We start from the raw sequence: 21,468 nt of genomic DNA, 5'->3' as shown, positions 1-21,468 counted from the left end.
ATGTGTGAGGGGTGGTGAGAATCATATTTCCAGCCCAGTATGAGTCTTTAATACCCACATAAAAGAAATACTCACGCTTACAATGAGAAAGCAGGAACACACCATATCAGATCACATTGGAGCTACAAACAAACTTTGAGCCCAACATTTTCCAGATGAGGAAACCCAGCCATGTTTGTAAGCATGTATGGAATTGCACGCTTTTAATTTAAGATGGTCTTGGTTTTCTTCCTTTAGCAAATCAGGCTCAAATAACTGGAGAAAAGTTTGGGAATGTATTAAACTTAAAGCTGGTATTAAATCTCAACTGGTTTGTCAATATCCAATTTTAGGACACAAGAGGATATTAAAGTTTGCAGGATTTGCTGTTCATTCTCGTAAAAGTCCAAAGGTCTATAACATCAGAATGTAATCATTGATGGTGGAATGGTAGTTTATACATAAAAACCATATCCAGCAGTGAGTACTTTTCTAGCAGGGAACAAATACATCCTTTCCATCCAAGCCCCGAGTTAGGTTTCCCCTTTAAAGGCGACTTCCACTTCCATAGCCAAGTAGAATATAGGAAGTAAAATGAGGGAAAAGCCATCAAGCCCCAACACTGGGCAACAGGAATTCCTAATGAATTTCCTTACACCTGGGTAGTGTTGCAGCTGTGGCCTCTACAGAAAACTGCCTCCACAATTTAGAGGGATTGGAATGAAGCTTCCAGGCCACCACCCATATTGCGAAGTGTCCTGGGGAGACAAGGAAGCTTAGAAAAAAAGGAACAAATAGGAATGGAACAAAAACCCCATCCCATGCGGGTTCCACCCGCCACCTCCCGCCATTAAACAGCAAGGCGGTAGGTATCCTTTTCAGACCTGCTCTCTGGGGAGTGAGTGAAGAGGATATAGGATATAGGGTCAGGGAAGGCAAGAGAAAGAGGAAATCTCTGTTTATGAAAGGGCATTTAACCCCTTGAAGCACACGAGCGCTCGCGCACACACATAAACACATACACACAACATTAACTAAAAGACATTTCATAAAAAAAAAAAAAAAAAAACTAGGCATATGGATTTGGAATCAGAGCTGATTTTTTTTTTAATCTTTAATTTCTGTCTTTGATTTATTTACTGGTTCACTTTCTAGGCTCTGAAGGATCCTGGATCATTCTAAATAAATTCAAGGGAATATATATATATATATATATATATATATATATATATATATATATATATATTCATTCTGCAAGAAGAAATGACTTCGTTCAAGGGTCCGCAAAGGACAGCGGTTGCGATAAATTCAGTTTGCCCCAGACAAATGGGGACGTGGCGTGCAGCATGATACTGGGCACCACTGAAACAAAACTTCCAAAGGTTCAGGAGATAGAAGGATCAAGGCAATGGGAAGGGGTAAGGGGTTGACCGATGTATGTGGAAGCAGAAGCAGGAGGGAGGCAGAACGCCGGGAATCTGGAAAGGATCAAGGGTGCAAAGTTCTGAGCAGAGTTGGAAAGGTTTGGCAACCCGAGCGAGCGGCTCTCTGGGTGGAAGGCAGGCCCTAGGGATAGGAATGACTCTAGCTGTCAGTCAGACAATCCTGGAGCCCCGGCAGCCCCCAGTTCCGCTGTCTGGAAAGGGGCAAGACAATTGGGAGTGAGTTGGATCAGTGAGGAAGGGGCGTCTCCCCTATCGCCCCCACCCTCTTCAGTGCCATTGGGCCGCCGCTGTGGAGCCCGCGCCACCTTTTCTCCATCTCACCCCGCCCGCCCGACTGGCCCAGCCCTACGCCGCGGTCTGCGCCCCAGCGCGCTGGTCCGGGGGCTGGTCCCGCCCTGGCCGTTGACGTCACCGCCAAGTTTGCTGCCCTCCGCGCCCCACGTGTGGCTGCAGCAGCCTGGGAGGTTGCAGGGAAGCGCCTGCGAGAACTGGGACCGCAGCAGCTGACAGGTCCCGCGCAGCCAGCCTGCGCCACGCGGTTCACAGGTGGGGCCCAAGAACAGTTTGCAGCCTCCTGGAGCGCACCAAGCTGGGTGGACCGCCTTGGGGCGTAGGCCTTCTGGGTCACACTCGGACAGAGGGACTAGGGGGCACCTCGCACCCAGAAGGATCCGAGCCCAGACCTAGAGGGCGCGCCCAGTCGGGCAAGGAGACTAGAGGAAGCAGGGTCTGGGGCACTGTTGCTCTACGCTGTCTGGAGTGCACGCAGCTCAGGGGCCCTGGAGCCGCGCGTCCCTTCTATGGGGACCAAACCCAGAATGCATGACCTCTGAGGGAGATCCGCGGGAGAGGACGCTCAGGATCCGGGCTGAGTCGCTCTTCTTCGCCACTATCCCAGCGACTCTTAGGGAACTGGGGCGTGAGCGCTGCCCCCAAGCCTCAGGACTTAAGCGAGTTTAAGACCTAAGACGATGGTTTCTTAAGCACGGCATCGGTCCCCCCTCTTCTCCCCTTCGACTGGAGGCAGGGATCCCGCTCAGGGCTCCCGGCGCTCGGTTCCCTGGAGGAGCCCGGCTGCCGCCTCCCAGGGTAGCTCGCACCGCCGCAGGGGCGCACAGCCTATGTGGCCTCGGTCCAGAGCGCTGGCCAGCCTAGGGGATGTCATGGCACCTGGCAGAGTACCGGCCTAGCATGGCCCGCGCGCTGCCCCAAGTCGCCTCCAGCTAGGATAGCCCCTCCGGGCACAGCCGGCGGCCACCCCACCTCGATCGAGCCGTTGTCCCGCAGCATCTTCCGGAAGTTCTTACTGATGCTCTGCTCCCTGCTCACGTCCCTTTACGTCTTTTACTGCTTGGCCGAGCGCTGCCAGACCCTGTCCGGCCCCGTCGTGGGGCTGTCGGTAGGCGGCGAGGAGGCGGGGCCCCGGGTCGCGGCGTCCTGGCCGGAGGCACGAGGGAGCTAGCGGTGTGGCCCGCGGTGGCGCACAGAAAGCGTCTCCTGCAACTGCAGCAGTGGCGGAGACGCCGTCCTCCCTTGCCGCGAGACGAAGGCGACGATGAGGCAACCTGGGTAGAGGAGACCCCTGGCCTGGCCGCCAGTCCCGGAGGTTCAAGGGCGGGAAGCAGCGTGGCGGAGGCTCCGCCGGGGACCTTGGCTCTACTTTTGGACGAAGGCAGCAAGCAGCTGCCGCAGGCCATCATCATCAGCGTGAAGAAGGGCTGCACACGGGCTCTGCTGGAGCTCCTGCGCGTACACCCCGACTTGCGCGCTGTGGGGGCGGAACCCCACTTCTTCGATCACAGCTACCACAAGGGACTCGCTTGGTATCGGTGAGCGGGCGCAGGCCCTGGCGGGGAGAGTCAGAGCGCAGGGGTGCAGGGCTGGTGGAGACTCCGGAGAGCCTTTGGAACCTAGTACATTTCCCTCCCCGCTTCTTGCCGAAGGCAAACCCGTCTCTAAGTTGAGGAAATGAAACCCATTCCTCAAAGTACCTTCTCTTCTGGGGGAGCGGGGAGGTGGGTGTTGAAGGAGAGAGCGAGTGGGAGGGAAACTTTTGTCTTAATAATTTTGGAACTTGGGATTCCCTTTCTCCAAAACCAGTCTCATCCCTTTCTCCTGCCCTGTGAAAGTATGCGCTTACTTAGCTAAAGGGGGTGGGGGAACCTCCCCCCACTGCCTCCCAAGCCCCATAGTTAGAAACCTGTTCACCATTACTAAGTTACCTCTCCCAAGGAAATCTGTTTTTATTTCTTCTTTATCTTTTGGGCAATTCCCTTTGGCTAACACAGTTCTTATCATCAGGTATTTATTTACCTTGACGCTTTGCCAGATAGTTATCCTAGGTGGTAAGTCATATAGAAACACAGTGCAAGTGGCAGAAAGTGGACATAGTTTGGATAATCTAAGTCTCAGCAAGTGCCAGCAACCAGTCACCATGTTTTAAAGAAGCTTCCTTGGTAATCACTTTTGTTTGGGGCGAGGAAGTGAGTTCGGTAAAGGGCTTTTGATATTTATAGGGAAAAGGAACTTTTGTCTCTGGACTAGCAAAAAGTTTTCTAAGCAGCTTCTAGCAATCCTTTTTTACAAATAAGGTAGCTAATTTTAAAAGGTAGGGGAGGGTATGAAAAGTAAAAAAGTACATTGTGGAAAACTCTGAGAATACAGTTTAGGAAATAAGTCTCATTTAGACATTAATGTTCAATTTGTCAAACTCTACAAATTTCAGCCACCTTTAATAAAGGAATTGGCCAAACTCATAAATTGTAGTGTTACCTGGATTTTGTTTGCCATAAAATATTGACTTTTTTTTTCTTCTCTCCGAGTACAAGGAGAAATTATGGGACTACAACTTTTACTTTATAAAGTTTATTGTGTTCATAAAATATTCATTCTTGTTATTTTAACTGAAACAATATTATCAAGAGTTACAACACAATTTACATATACTCCAAAAGTCTGCTCAATTAACCATTCATTCACCAAACAGAAATGGACATAATTTGACAAGTTTATTTACTTGAGGGGTCAAGCACACCCTCAGATTGATTTCAAAAGCCGAATTTATAGTAATTCAGCTCACGAGGAAAGGTTTGGTCCTAAAAATCATATCCAAACATTGAATGCTTTTAAAAGAGTAACTTTCCATTTGTTGGAAAGAAAAACAAACAACCTTCCCTTAATATAGAATATATATCATTTAAAATCATCGGCCACTTAAAACTATCCCCTTGTGTTTCTGTCATTTATGTTATATCCTCTGGGAAGTTCTTATAAAAATGACCTGTTGAATCTGGAAACAACAGGTCCTTCTTTTAGCACAAAGGCAGCTCTGTTTTTTTCATCAAGGACACAAGAAAGAGTGAATAAAGACCCCTAAAACTCTTATCTGTAGCAGCGTGCATTGAATTTGGGTTCGTACAGTTCTAGAAGGGAACACATTTCAAGCCGACAGTCTGAACCATCTAATCCAACATTGGGCTCTGAGGTGCTATTAAATATGGTGAAATATTTAGTACTAAACCCCTTTATTTTCGTTTTACCATATAAACTTTATTTCCACAAAGTAGGATTGTTTCTTCTCACTCCAGCAATGAGTATTTGAGGACACAGTATATCTACAGACCTGGATCTTATTTTCTGTAGAACTTTTTGAACAAATGTAAGACAGGAAGGTTTCAAGGTAACTAGAAACACAAGTATTAAAAAAAAAGAAAGAAAGAAAAGAAAAAGAGTCATAAACTTTGAGGCCTCTCCTTTGGAAACTGGATGCATGCTGTAAAGTAAATCTCTGCTTGGATTGTTTATACCGGCAGAAGAGTTCTATAAAACAATTTATGGTGGTTACAAAAATAACTGCACAGTAGACTTCATGGTTTGGTGAATTTAATTTTCCAAGTGTTGGAGCAATATCTTTGTTTTACCATTTGCAACTTTTTTTTATTGAATGCATAAATTTAAGCTTAACTCAATTACATAGAAAACTTTTATTAAAAAAAAAAAAAACCTATGGAGCCTGGATTATGTGATTATTTAATGAAATTTCCCCATAGTTCTCTTTCATCTTGGCTCTGAACTTGGAGTGTAATGTTTGTAAGAAAGACTGAAGATTTAGCTATATTTAAAAAAAAAAAAAAGTACCACACAGAATGTCTCTTAACTAGTAAATGCATTCTCACCACTTATATTTAACTAATATTCCAGAATAGGGTATTCAGTTAGTCCTTCCTGAGTTGCCCCAAGTTTGCAATATAGGACTTCTACTCACCCTAAAGACCACACACGTACACATTCACACAAACAGAAAGAAAAATCCCAATATTGCTCCCTAAAGTTAATGATGGAAGAGAAAAATATCTAAAAAAATATTTTTAGGCACTCACTGACTTGGGAGAATCCTTGTGTTTTTTTTTTTTTTTTTCTCAGTGGAATCTCTCATGTTGCCATAATAGTTTGCTGTGGCAGCGCCCCCTACTGTTCTCATAAGGAGACACTGCTATTAGGAAGTTTGAAGAAAAGCTCTTGGAGAAGGAGTTTGAAAGTTAGAAATGCCTGTTACGGAGATGTTCCAATAAATTTGCATGTTGTGTTCAGTGAATCAGACAGTGCCATCTCCCCCAAGATTTGATCTTAAATCCTCAATAAACCCTGAAGCATCTTGAAAAAATAAATAAATAAATAAATTTCCGTCACTCAGAAGAGAATAAAATTATTTGTAAACTGCATCTCTAGAGTCGAGTCATCAGCTCTTTGTTTTGTATTAAAAACAAAGAAAATGAGTCTGTTAGGTGAGATCTCCAAAGAAAAAAAATATTCTTATTGATTTAAAATGTTTTAATATCCTAAACAAATCTCCTGGCAAACTTTTATATGTGTAGGACTTTGTTAATAATAATTAGGACACTTCAGTGGAGTTCACTGGATATGAAACTCCACTCTGATAGGGTTTAAAAAACATTCCTCATTACTTAATTTAGCAGACTATGATATCAGTACAACAAATGTCTGTGGCTTGCATATCATGGGAAAGCAATCCTATTGCAATGAATAGTCTCCATTTCCATTGTATGTGTGGTGGGTTCACAAAGGAAAGTGGAAAATTATTTAATTCATTTAAAAAATGTCAAGATCTTTCCTAGAGGTCTAGACCAATTGCCTCTACTGTAGTTCCAGAGCATGTGAGCTTACTTTAAGAACAAGAATTTCTTCTCTACTTATTTATACCTGCACCAACTAAAAGGTATGTTTTTTAATCCTAAGATAATAGACACTTTTTACTTATAAAGTAGTTAAAAGATATATATATATATATATATATATATATATATATATATATATATATCCATCTAAATGTGTATATACCTCCCCACACACATAGGCACACTGTGGGGGATTTTTCCATGACCCGCTATGTATACCAAACTCAGATTTTCAAGTACCTTATAAATGGCATGATACTTTGTTATAACCTATGTACATGCTACTTCAAATTATTTCTAGATTACTTAAAAGATCAAATACAATGTAAATATGTTGTAACAGTCAACTGTTATACTGTATTGTTTAGGGAATAATGACAAGAAAAACATCTGTATATGTTTGGAACAGTTAAGAATATTTTTCTGAGACTTTGTTTTGTTTTCTGTTTTGTCTTTTGAAGTAGGGTCTTGCTATGTTCCCCCAGGCTGGCCTAAGACTCATGATCCTCCTGCCTCAGCCTTCTGAATAGCTGGGATTACAGGAATGTGCCACTACTGCCTGGCTTAGTTTCTGAATATTTTTTATCTGTAATTATGAATCTGTGAATTAGGAACTTGCAAATGCAAAAATCCTACTATGAGTCTGTCTTTCTATCTGTCTGTGTGTCTATGTACATATAAGCTCATATATAAGTAGACTTTATGACCCGTTAGTCTCTTATTTTGGTATAAGATAGGAAGTACTCATGAGTTTCTTATTCTGGCATGTCTACTTCGTATATTTTCATTTCTTTGATAAGTGTGAACAATTTCAGCAGAGAAGAATATCACTAGAAGCACTTTACAGTGTATAGGAAGATCAAAGATTACTCAGCTTACAGTATGAAGTTAGTACTCCCTTGACTTCATCAAAATTTGAAATCTTATGGTCTCTAGTGATCATGGCCTTATTTTTCGAGGCCATTGGAGAGACAAATTGAGCAGAGGCACTTTCAATTCCTATAAGGAGAAATCGGCATTTTGTAGCAGCTGGGAGCAGCTGCAGAGTACCTCCATGTGCAGTTTCCCACCCTCCTGAACCGAGAGCCCTTCTGTGTGAAGGGTTTGAAATGAAATTGGAGCCAAGGGAGCTGCAGGGCTGGCCACCCATGCAAGGCCATATGGACTGAAGTCCTAAGGCGCTGGCTGACCTTAGAGCAAGGGAAGAACATTGGGAGAGGCTAACAGCTGGGAACAGGGTAGGAAGAAATTGCTTTAGACCCTCAGTTTCACATCCATGCTCATGGAAGAAGAGGGTATAACTTCTTTCTTGCATGTAGTTCTCAGAATCTCTTAGTGACTAGACACTTGCAACCCAGCAAGAGGTTGATGTGTCAAAATGTTGTCATTTTTTCCCCCTCAACTCTGGGCTCATCCCCAGTAGTGATGGAATGCAAGTCAATCAGCCTAGTTCCTGTGTGCATGCATGTGTGTGCACATGCATGCCCTCATGCACATGCATGCCCTCACGCACATGCATGTGTGTGCAAAAAAAAATACCTAGAAGGTAGGTAAAATGTAATGGAATTTTTAAGAGTAAAGTCATGAATTGGTTGGGGAGCTTCTAAGCAATATCAGACATCATGGATATGGAACAAGCTTTAAAGACATTTTTGGTGAATCTCAGAATTGGAATACCTTGTGTGAGTGTACATTCCCTTATTATGATGAGGTTTATGGTATACCAATATACTTTATATGAAAGCATAGGCATCTTTGGGTAGAAGCTCACTATAGCATTGTGTTCTCCTGCCTTCCCCTCAAAAAGAAAACACTCTGGCCAAAATATTTGTCTCATATAAATAAATCTTGATTGGCCAAGGAAGAATAAGTGCCAAGTCTGTATTTTGGAGGGGTCATGGGAATAAAATAAGCCTGTGCAATTAATGACAACAGGGACTAAACTTACATAGACCAGATGCTCACATAATGAGGAGAAGAGTGTCAGTCTCAGAGCAAACAAACCTTCCTGATATAAAAAACACACAAGGGGCCTCATAGATCTATTTGGAATGAATATGAACAATCACAAATTGCAATTACCACCGGTCAAATTGTTAGGCCCATTCAGGAACTTGATATTCTTAGTTCTTTTCCTTAGGGGGAAATCTTCCACCATGAAGTAATAATAACTCGGCTGATAAAAAAGCACCATGGCTTGATCTATGCTTCCCAATGACATGAGACCCTAAGCTTTTAGAAATTTGTTTCTTGCTTACATAATTGTGAAAATAGATTGTATTAAATATATGACTTTTATATGTAATTGGAGGAAACTGCACAAAGTAATATCTTAGCTCCCTAGTATTTGTCATTCTAAGAATGTCTTGAAATATTTGTCAGCAGTTTAAATTCTTTGCTAATTTGATACAGTTTTAAAATCTCTTGGGGAGTATATGAAGATAGTTAACAAACACACTTACGTGAAGCCAAAATTTAGGTTATGTGAAGCCAAAATTTAGATTTGAGGCAAATGCTGAGTTCAGCGAATCAAAGAATCTCTCCAAATTCTTGCCTGTAATGATGTGACCCTTTAATTTTTTTTTTTATTTCTCAAAACTATTCATGCTCAGTGAAAATTTACAATGATCCTAAGATCACTTGAGTACTATATTCCAGACTTCAGATTTGGCTCATTTCAGAAGTTGTCTGGTAACAGTAAATTTGAAAAAGGAAAGGGGAAATGATTATTAAGAATGCATTAAATCCTTGCCATTAGAGAAAAACTTGCAAGGTTATAAACAAAATCTTGTTCACTGAGAGCAGCTTAATTTGAATGTGATGTGTAGTGCCACCTAGTGGTAGGGGGAGCATCAAAGACCCCCCCCCCAAACACACACACACACACACACACACACACACACACACACACACACACGGCCTCCCCAGAGGGAGAAATTGGAAAACTTCATCTCCATCAGGGTGTATTTGCAGTCTCATTTAAAAGAAGAAGAAAGAAACAAAACAAACTGTTCCGGTAGTACCCATAGCAAGTCTATTTTCCTAGCACTCTGAGCTTGTACTTTGCCTCTTTCACACAAGGATAGTTCATGTCCGTTAGGAAGGGAGTTTATTATTTGGAAAGAAAGAAAAGATACTTGACTTGACAATAAAACTGAAAACCAAGATATAAATGATTAGAGGATTTATATTAGAAATATGTTTGGCGGAAAGGAATGCCATATGCCCCAGATTACTTTTGTTAGTGTGTTTTGCCTCTGTTTCTGATAGCCGGCTTCAGATGAAAATACTTCCAGATGATTTTATTTCAACATCACTAATGCAGACTTATTCCTTCCCCTGTGTGGTACAGGCTCTGGAGGAGGGTCCCCTGTTTCCTAGCAGGCAGCAAACAGAAGCCTTTTTAACCCTTAATGCACCTGAGATACCCTGTGGAATAATCCTGCCCTTTGCACAAGGAGACAGCTTCTCAGGGGACAGTGCTCTAGCAGTTCCACAGCAGGGAATTTCTAAGCTTGCAGTCCCGGGACTAGGGATAGTAGGTTGGGAGGCAGGGTGATGGTTAGGTTAAATCGAGGACAGAAGGAAAGAGATGAATAGAAACATTACATTGGGGGAAACCTGGCAGACACCCCCTTAATCAAGTGACCAAGGTTAATATCCCTGGTTATGTTGAGGTCATGTTTCCCTGGTGTAATCCAGAGAGAATGATGCTTCCTCTCTGTGGACTACTCTTCCCCCACATCCATAAATCCAGTCTGACCATGAGGAAAACATTGGACAAACTCAAATTGAGGAACATTCTACAAAGTACCTCAGCAGTACGCTTCAAAAGCTTCATGATCATGCAAAGCAAGTTAAAACTGATAAACTCTCTCAGATGAGAAGAAACAAAGGTGACTCATTAATATGAGTAAATAAATATAGGGATAACCCCTGATTGGATTCTTAAACAACAACAATGAAAAAAAAAGAACTTAGGCATTTGTGGGGGAAAAAAGGGGGGGAAAATATGAAAGATGTGTGTAGTTTAGTTAACAGTATTAGACAGTAGTCCCCCCCTCTCTTATCCAAGGTTTTACTCTCTGAGGTTTCAGTTACCTGTGGTCAACCACAGACTTGAGAATATTAAGTGGAAAATTACAGCAATTAACAATTCATAAGTTTTAAATTTCCTGCCTTTCTGAGATGCTACTCACACTGTCCCACTAGATTGGGACTCAGTCCCTTGTCTAGCATATCCATGCTGTATACACTACCTGCCTGTTAGTTACTTTTAGTTACCTCACTTTCTAGCTCCATTGTTGTGGTCTCATAGTGTTTTTGTTTAAGTAACCTTTCATGTACCTAAAGTTCTCAACATATAGGAGTAGTGATGCTATGTGTGTACTAAAGAGAAGCCACAAAGTGCTTTCTTTAAGTGAAAGGGTGAACATTCTCAATTTAACAGGGGAAATATCAGATATGGAGTCTGCTAAGTGATATGGCAAGAATGAGGCTTCTACCTTTGAAATTGTGAAGAAGAAAAAGGAAATTTGCATCAGTGTGTCGGTTGCTCAAAATAAACGAGTTATAGCTACAGGGTGAGATAAGTTCTTAGTTACGATGGGAACAGCATTAAATTTGTGTATATATGTGTAGGAAAAAATATAAGGGCTCAATAACATCTGTAGTTTCAGGTATTTACTGGGGTCTTGGAACATGCCCTCCTACTGTACTAAGCTAAATGTCTTTGTTTGGATCATCATATTTGTACCCAAGGTAGTATAAGATGACCTCACCTTAAGGGAGTCTGGGTGACTGGTATAGGGAAATTCTCTGTGCTTTTTTTTTTTTTTTTTTTTTTTGCAATTTTAATATCTAAATTAATTCTAAAACCAAAAGTAACAACAGTAAAGGAAGAGCCTAACCAGCCTCAAAGAAGGCAGGCTCATGCTGAAATACTCTGTGCTAATTTCCTTCATTCTGTGTTCCTGCTTTCCTTGGGAAGACTCCTGGAATGGGCCTGCTGGCCTACCTCCTTGAAGCACCTGTTGCTTCCAGACATGGTGATTCTTCCCTCAGAGCTAATTGCATAATAAACCTGGCTGGTGGCTTCCCCACCTATTCATTCTCATATCCTTGAAACAGGCATAGAGAAATTTGCTTTTTTTTTTCCTTTCTTCCTCTGAGATGATTGGTAAATGTAAAATGAAGAAGGTATAAAAGAACTCCATCTCTGATTGATTCCCTCCAGTGATGGAGAGCAAAACCTTTCCTGTAAATGGAAGGTCTTTGAGAACCGAAAGGGCCCAAGTAGGGGTCAGAGGAAAAATGAATTTGGGAAGCTGGTTTTTGCAGTGAAAACCTGGAACCAGGGCTGTGGATGTTCCTTAAGGCTAAGGTGACATCATGATCGAGATTTTTCCAAACCTACTTAAGCATTCTGTCTACTTCCCAGACTTGGTTTTTAAACCCTTGACTTAAGTACTGTGGCTTATGGACCAGATGCAGGAACAAAACAGACCTAGAGCAATTATGGTGTTCAGTAGAGAGGGAAGAAGAGAGAGTCCAAACTCCAGAGCTTGCAGGACCAGGTCTTGAGCATCCTACAGCTATGCCAGACTCCAAGTCCCCTCTCTAGGTGCCACGCTAGCAATTTCTCCTTCTGTTTTTAAACACAAGGGTGTGTTGCGGGGCTTTTGGGTTAGCAGAGAAATGAAAATCTCCCTCCAAACATTTCCCCTTTAATATTTATAACAACTGTAAGAATAGTTTTCTCCACATTATTTTTCACTTAAGCAAAATAACACCCGCTCCATCTAGAGACTCCAGGAAGCTAACAGTATTTTCTTGTATTAGATGATTCACTTATCTTTATTGAATCGATTTTATAAACCACTTTTATGCAAGGCATTGGCTACAAATGCTTATTTAGATAAAAAATAATTTCTGTGATTTAATACTTTTCTCCACTTATAGTTTCTTTCATCATTCTAGTGGGTATATGCTGTTCTTTTTACCCTTTGAATCAGTTTTAGAATAGCAAAATACTTGAACCCTGTAATGTATATCTGATAAAATCCATCATTTTAGGTGAAAAGTGACAATAACTAAATATGTTGAGCCCTCACTAAGCACTCAATGAAGCTGAATGATCTGCTGAATGATATTATTAGTCGTATTAAATATTTTTAAAGAGTTCTATCATTTTCTGCATTTTATATATCAGAAAACAGAGGCTCAGAATGGTGAAGTAAAATCCCAAAGTCAAAGAATTAAAAAACTCATACAATTGGTGCTGAATCCAGAGCCACCCACTTGGGAAATGGCAGTACTTCCCTAGAGGAATATTCTATGATGTTCTTTGACAGAATTTCCCATATATAGTTCCTCCCCAAATAGCAAGCCATCAGCGTCCACAAACAGAGTGGCCTTTGAAAGGCTGTCCCATGCTGGAGAGTTGATTAGGATACATTTGACCCTGATCTTTGACCTTCCATTAGAAAATTGGGCAACACATCAAAATTCAGTTTAAAAAGGTGAATTTTAAAAACAGTTTAAAGATCCACATTAGTTTATTGGCCTATTATGTGGCATAACCAAAGTCACCTGGTTTTTGTCAACATTTTTTTTTCTCTAATCTGATCACAGAACTCATCCTGTTGGACCCATCAGAGAAATCTTATTTTTGTTTTGTTGTCAAAATTGTTTTACTGATTCATTAAAAGTTGAAGTAACTGCTACAGAGACCTCTTCAGTAGACCAAATGAGCAACTTCTAAACTGTTTCAGGAAGAAGCCAAAATATTGTTAAGAAGTAAAATCAGCAGGATGCTTATGGCTCCTGTAACTGGGCAAGGTGAATTGATGGGCTTGGTCTCACCAAGTGGTCTGTGGTCCCTTCTGCACTTGCAGGGATAACCCAGTGAACATTCTCCAGGCTAAGTACTGTCTTTCTCATTCTTTATATATCTCTAAAGTGACAAAAAATGTCAATTTTTATCCTTTAGATATGTTAATCCCTCCAAGCAGGGCACAGCCCCCAAGAACTATCCTATCTTCATTGCTTTTGTTATTGATAACTTTTATCTAAATGATTTCCTGACAGCTGGTCATTATTAGCACCAAGCCCTTACTAAAGTGACCAGGCTGTCCCTGAAGAAATGGCTGTTGATATCCTTTAGTTCCAGTGAGACAGAAATGCAAACCCATAGCATGTTGGACAGAGTAGGTATCTTAGTGATAAGGATCAACTTTTACATATAAAGAAGCAGGGGTGCTTTGGCAAAACTTAAAAGACCAAAGAGACTATACATGGGAAAAAACTTTGTGTGCCCTGACTTTATATATATATATAAAAGTTTTGGAGGCTTTGCAACAATGATACACATATTCCTTGAGTGAAATCAGTTACAGCATTATCTTTTTCTTCTCCCAGAACTGGTGAATTAAAGCATTGAATGGAGTCGGATCAGGGGTCTATTCATCTTTAGATTTCTGTTTTTCATCTCAGATGTTTTCCTCAATATTTTGATGCATATAGATTTTGCAACCCAGCTAGCATGATTGGCCTTTGGATCCTTGTAAGTAATTTGTGTTTTATGGTTGTTGCCTGCTTGTAAAAGATTAGTGGGAGAAATCCAAGTACAGACAGGAAAAAGTTTTCTTTTTCTCTCTTGGGTGTTCAGAGTAGGAAGTAATCAATCAAATTATGGGAATAAAATTCCTTTTCCCTTTTGCAGAGTTCTTACTTGGATTCGATCTCTTCTTTCACTAGGAAATATCAAAGTTGCCAGGCTGGTTTGAATGACAAAGTCAAAAAAATGATGTGTTTGTTACAGTCATAAATCCTTGCAGATTCTCGTTAAATTCGGGTATTTAACAGAAGGAACTGGATTAAGCTACATAAAGTAATCTGCCCCGAGCTAAGAGCTGGCTCTCCTCATCACCTTTCTTAACTGAAGCCTTGTTGGCACACACTTTGTGTTTTGAAAAGTTCTGGTGGGAGGGAAGAAAATGCAGCAGCAAAAAGCCCTGATTTTATGTCACAAACAAAACTATTTAAGTAAACAAAAATACGCATCTGTTTTTTCTTTCTTTTTCTTTTAATTTCCTGGTGGACTCTAATTATTCTTGTAGTTTCTTTCATCAAATGTTGTGGGTTATTTTATTTTAGGTTTTTTTTTTTTTTTTTTTTTTTTTTTTTTTTTAGAAATAAAGGCCATTTGTTTTTCTTTCTAAAGGGCCTTACTCTTTCTTCTTGGTGTAGGAGGCCTTGGGATTACAACAGTATCTGTTAAAAAGCCTTTCTCTGAAGCCAGAGGGTCTACTAGAATGCCCTACGAGGGTTTAATGATGGAAAGAAAACAAATTGGATCTGTTTTATATTTGTATGGGGGGAGGTTCGTGGGGAGCTAATGTACTGTGATGAAAATTCTTGGGATTTTCAGGTGCATTTGCCCTGTGGCGAAGGGTAGCAAGTTAGCAAGCACTGGAGAAAATTCTCCTCAGCTCCAACTGATGATTACTGGGTAGAAAAAAGGGGACTTATGATTTCCATGTCCTCTGATTTTTCCAAAAGAACATCAGAATACAGAAATTTTAACATTTTCGAAAATAATGCATCTATTAAAAACCTGAATTAAAACAAAACAAAAATTCTGCAAGGAATGAGTGAGTCCATCTCAACTGAAGCTAAACAGCTACTAGTTTATCATTATGACTTGTGGTGAAGACCAGAGTTAGACCATAGAAAGCTGTCCTGCACCAAGACTTTTTCAACCTGTGAATCACAGGACATCAGTGCATAAGAAATCAATCTTTTTATTTTATTTTATTTTATTTAATGGTACTACTGTAAAGGTAAAATCTGTAGAGATATAAGAGTTGATCCTGTGTAGTAAGCAAGGCAAAGGTTACTTTGAAAAATGTTAGTTCTGTTTGTTATTTGCATATACAGAAAGGGTTAGGTGTATAATCTGCCTGTTATTGCGGATCTTAAAAATTTTTTGAAAAACACTGAATAGTGTAAACACAAGTTCTGTTTGAAGAGGCTGAGGTCAGTGTGTTTCAAGGACTCTTTAGAAACTATGAGTTTTCTGTGCTATGAATTCTAGGTTCTTTGTCAACCTTGCATGCTTGGGACCTGGAACTATACCTACCTGTCACATATTGGGTTTACCTGTTTTTAAATGAAAAAAAAAATTGTAAATAACCCCTTAAGCTAGGAGTCAGCAATGTTTTTCTGGAAGAGGCGGATAATTAACATACTAGGCTTTGCAAATCTGCTTTTGAATGAATGAATGGGTGTGGCCGTGTTCCAATAAAACTTTATTCACCAACACCACAAGACCACTGGCTATTGTTTGCCAACTTCTGGGATAAGCTAAAGTCCTCACACAGCTCGTGCACTCTTCCTTTGTATTATTTCACTTACTTTCAGATAAGCACCCCCAAAAAATATCCAGGGGAAGTGAGAGAATACACAACATAAGCAAATAACCTCCCATTCCAGGTCCATTCAGAAATGAGAGAGTCCCCTGCTGTTGTGTGGGAGAAGTGAATTGGGATTTTCCATCTGCAACTGCAGGGCAGAGACATAGGAGGAAATTTTGGAAATATGCAGAGTTGTTTGAGATGATGTCATTTTCTATCAGTGTGATGAGTGACTCGAACTACAACCATTCTATTTTGGAATGGGCCCATAAGCACCAAAGAAATTGTGTTTTATGTTTTTAAGCTGAATAATCCATAGAGTGTCCATGACTCTATACTTGAGAGTGTTTCATTTACAGATCTTCTCTACTCACCCTTTTCTTTTTTCTTTCTTTTTTTTTTTTTCATTTGGATGCTGGGGCATCATGGGGATCATTTGAAAGGATTAGTATATTACACTTATTCCCCCTGATCTCTGCATACAGAAACAATCCAAAAATGTGGTTTCCTTCAGCATTCTTTAGGTACATCAAATTGGGAAACAAGATGGGAGAAAGAGTTTTGAGGATTATTAAATGGAATATTTGAGGGTCTTGGACTTTAGACCCCATCAGCAGAATGTAGAAATGAGATTTGAATGTTCCTAACACAAATGATTAATGTTTAGGGAGATGGAAATAATAGTTATCCTGATTGTTACACCTTGTATAATGTATCAAATTATCACACTACATTCCATAAATATATACAATTATTATTGAATAAAAATATTTTTTTAAAAAAGAAATGTAATGGAAACTGTATGTTTAAACTTTCTTGTAGCCACCTTAAAATGGTAAGAATAAAAAGGTGAAGTTAATTTTTAACAATATTATAATTTAGGCCAATGTCAAAACATAGTTCAATATGTGATCAAAATATAATTTAAGTGAATATGTCTAAAATTTACTATAACATGTAGTCAAATTAAACACGATTAAAGAGATAGCTTGCATTTTTCATACCAATTCTTCAAAATCTAAAGTGCACATCACACTTACATCACATCTTTATTTGGATTAGCTACATTTCAAGAGCCCAATAGATCCATGAGGCCATTGGCTACCATATTGGCTCCACGTAGCTCTAAAGGCAGCATTGGGAAATATTGAAGCCTTTTATCAGAGGACTGTTTCACAGACCTCCTGGTTCTGCTTAGGGAACCTAATCCTTAAGGTGGCTTCTGAATGCATAGTCAGGTAGGTGGCTGTTGAAGAATCTAGAAGATATTATCGATGGTGGAGGCAGGGACTTACACAACTCAGGGAGCATGGGAAGTGGGGAAAGATTAGCTGGATGTTTTATTATTGGGAACTATAAAACTGTGTATGGAATGCTAGCAATGAGGAAAAGGAGAGAAACTGGAGAATATTTGATGATTATCAGCTTAGGCATATTAATTAGTAACTATACCTCTGATAGTGAACCAAAAAGGGGAATAATAGCATCAAACAAACTAAACAACTGTAGAAATGGAAAGTGCCCTGGGGATGTTCAAGTTTGTGAATAAGGTCAGACTTAGGAGGTATCACAGGACATGGTTGCTGAGGTTGTGTCAGTTGTCAGCTAAGCCGAGGAGCAAAGGTGTGTGGCAGAACATGGGGACGGTGGAAAGACTTTATATTCTGGCCTCAAAGGGAGATAGGTTTCTGTAGTTTATGTCCTGTCTTCAGAAGTGTTTAAAGCAACTGTACCAATGCCTATGGTTTACTTTTGAAAAGTGGATTGATGGATGGATGGATTTCTTGAAATTTTTGATAGAAGGATGGAGAAAGATGTGTCAATAAAAGAATAAAAATACACATTTAGAATTAAGTTCATGGGGAGATAGGTGTTTGTTGTATAGTTCTCAAAACCATTTTTTGCTATATTTAAAATTATCACAGGTTGTTGGTGGGGGCAAGGATAGTTTCAAGTTCAGTTGTGTCAACTGCTCTAAGGAAAAGCTGAAAAGAGATTTGAGAGTGTTAACCTTGTCAGTGAGGAAGTCTTTGGTGATCCTGTCTCAGTCTCTCTCTTCTCTGTCTCTGTCTCTCTCTCTCTCTCCTATTAATTGCTGATTGTGCTCTTGGGGCGGATGCTGATGGTTTCCTGCATTAGTTATTGAACACAGGAATCTGATATGCCTGTTTATATGCCTGAGTATTTTTGTAAAAGAGTAGTCGCTCCTTTCCAAAGTAGTACTATACCAGCCTATTCTCAATCCCGGGACAAGAGTGAAAAGAAAATCAAACTTGCTTTAAGCATCTCTATTTTTTTTTTAATACTTGATTGAAAGTTCCACGAGACAGTGAAGAAATTTAAATACTTTATGTTTTCTTTCACACACACACACACACACACAAAATTGAAATTTGCCTTTGAAGCCTCACCTGTTGGCTGTTTGTCCATCAGAACATGGATCCTTATTTCTTCCCCGTGAGCATCAAATACCTGGATAAAGTTCAGACACTCTGTCCCTGCTCCTGAAACTTTCTTTTCTCTTCTCTGAAAATGTTGGTATTGAGGAGAAAGCATCAAAAACAAAACAAACAGAAAATCCCTGAGAATGAAAAAAACCAAAGCAAACCAATTGACTTCCCTATTGTCTGACTCACAGATTTATTGCTTGTGCCCCCAAAGCACACCTGGTGATAGGGTTTAATTTCTCATTTAATTGACAGTGACTGGGACTGGAACATTGTGAATAATTCATTCATTTCCCTATCAGTGGCCTTCTAGTCTGCTCAAAAATCTACCAGGGAGTCTTTAGCTGACAGATTAAGGGGGGATGTATTTGGAGGATATGAGGGAGTTGGGAAGAGGGGCCCAGAGAGATGAAAAAGAAAAAAAGCTATTGGCTTAAATTGACACAAATAAGTGCAAAAAAATATATATATTTCCATCTCTAATACCCCGATAGAAAATAGAGGCAGCCTCCAGGTGACCCTCTACACACGTGTGACAGGACTTCAAATGTTTCACTGCGTGACCAGAAACTCCACAAAACTGGAGAAGAGGGGAAAGTAGGAAATTAGAACAGAAAAGAAAACATGCCACTGATCAAATGCTTCACAGACCAACCCAGAAAAGCACCAAGGGGCCACCAGGAAGGAGGTCGGTTTAAAAAGCAGTTCCAGGATTTTTTTCGTGGTCCACCTGGATATTTTGACGGGGATAACTCTGGAGACTTTCATGAGTCCTGAAATTCACAGGTGTTGAAATGCGCGTCCTGACTCTCTCGCATCTCCCCAATTTCATGCCTCTCTGTGGTCCTGGGTTTTAGTGAATGTCCTGGTAGCCTCAATTTATAGTCGTTTCAGTTTCCGCTGTCATTTGGTTCCCTGGGTCTGTGTTTCACAAAGAAGCATTTCTCCCTATTTCTGGAAAATGAATTGCTGTCCTGTTGTCCCAGGAATTTCAATGATCTACCTCTACAAAATTGTGCAGGGTACTTACACGTGAATTGTGCAGGAAACTTACACGTGAGCCGTGTGAACCTGTGCATGCTGAGGGTCTCTGTGGATGAATGACAGTGTTAGTTTAAAAATATGGCATTTGGAAAGACGGTCACAGTGTTTCAAATACAGCTTCTAATAGAGTACTGATTTGTCAGTGGGAAGAAGCACGGAAATCCTTAATCAAGTATTATAACCAATGAGAAAGCAGTGCTATGCAAATATAAAAATGTGATTATTATGAAATGCTTAGAAATCTGTCAGATATGAAATGTGTATATATGTATATATATATATATATATATATATATATATATATATATATATATATATATATATATTTTTTTTTTTTTTTTTTCCCCCTAAGCATAACCCTTTGGTCATTCAGCGAGCTACACAAATGGATTGATTGTATTTTGGTTTTATTCCTCCTAAAATTTATTTCTTAAAAAAGCAAATAACCAATAGTTAATTTAAACAGCTTTATGAGTATATTGATTTAGACATCTTAATTACATAGACTTATTATCATAATATGCAAACCGGGACTTAAAGGTTTAAAGAAAGTCATTGCCCTTCAAAACAGGAAATTGAAAAAAAAAATTAACCATTGGATTTTTAAGCAACTGAAATCTATTGATTTCGACATCTTACATTTTATATGTGTCTGTTATCAGACTTTTGTAGAATAAGCTGGTTCGGTTTTGAAAGCTCAGGCAAAATCATTTTTCTTGAAAACAGAAAGTTCTTTTTCTTCCTCCCCAAGGCCTCTAGAAATTTGAACTATTGAACTCAGATTTGAGTGATGATGTACTATACTTTGCCAAACGAGTTGTTTCCCCTTTTATAACATCCATCAGGAAAAAAAAAAGGAAGTGTTTAGTTGGACAAACTGTTCTTCAGAAAAGACCTTTCTTGTATGTGTTTATTTAACTCAAGGTAATTTTAAAATGAGAGGAAGACTTCACACTGTTCTCAGGTAACATTTAGTTGTGGGTCTGTGGGTTGTACTTTATTGACCCAGAAATGCCAAAATAGTAGTTAAAAAAATACATGTTCTCCCTTACTAGAAGAGAGTAATTTAAACTGTGTAATAACATTGTGTTTGTAACAAATAGTGAAAATGAGAGATATTTCACATATTAGTACCTTAGTTTTGAGACAACTACAATAAAGTGCCTTTTTAAGCATTTTTTTTATTAATTAGAATTATGAAGTCTCAGAATGGTGTGACTGAATTTACTTTCATTCTATTTTTATTTGAAAATCAAGGAGTTTGTACCAAATCTCCATCCTTTGGGAACTGAACTTATTTATTCTTATCTAAAAGTAAAGTGCCTGATTATGAAGTGAAACGTGCACTATCATTAAATCTCATTATTAGCATTGGAAATGACCTGGGGGTCATTTAGTTCAGTGCTTATATGATAGAACAAAGTTTATTAAAACAGTCCTATAGTTATTCCTGTCATAAAAATGTTTTTAAGATAAGTTCTCAAAATATTGATATAACATAATTTATTTGGATTGTCAAATATTTAGTTGTTCCATTGCTTGTTTTGCCTACTCTTTGCCCAGGAGATTCTTTTTTCATGTGACTGGTTGTTTGGGGGATAGTGTAGTGAGTGTGGGAAACTTTGAAAATTTATTTTATTAGCTTGTATTAAAATTTATTTATTAGGAAGATATCAGTTTTGAAATTGTGAACTGGGAAACCATTGGAGCATAACGTGAATTTTGCATGTGTCTTACATATGTTCGTCCACAAGAAAACATGGGATGAATGCAGAAAACTGCATCCAACTGCACCCAGACATGCAGGAAAACACAAACATACACCTATATGCCTTGGTCACTGTGTGTGCTACAAGTCATACCCATCCATGTATGATGTCTTCTAAATGTTAAATATTTTTGTAAAGTGCAACTTTAAATAATTCTCCTCCCATCACTTCAC

At 39.6% G+C, this 21,468-nt stretch overlaps 1 pseudogene; it reads left to right on the top strand.

Annotated features, from left to right (window-relative positions):
- The first annotated feature begins 2,246 nt into the window (after positions 1–2,246).
- LOC143386709 (heparan sulfate glucosamine 3-O-sulfotransferase 3A1-like) overlaps positions 2,247–21,468 on the top strand; it is a 90,164-nt pseudogene continuing 70,942 nt past the window's right edge.

The sequence above is a fragment of the Callospermophilus lateralis genome, unplaced genomic scaffold, assembly GCF_048772815.1.
Source record: "Callospermophilus lateralis isolate mCalLat2 unplaced genomic scaffold, mCalLat2.hap1 Scaffold_120, whole genome shotgun sequence".
Taxonomy (NCBI): domain Eukaryota; kingdom Metazoa; phylum Chordata; class Mammalia; order Rodentia; family Sciuridae; genus Callospermophilus; species Callospermophilus lateralis.
This window is presented reverse-complemented; position numbering and strand designations above follow the sequence as displayed.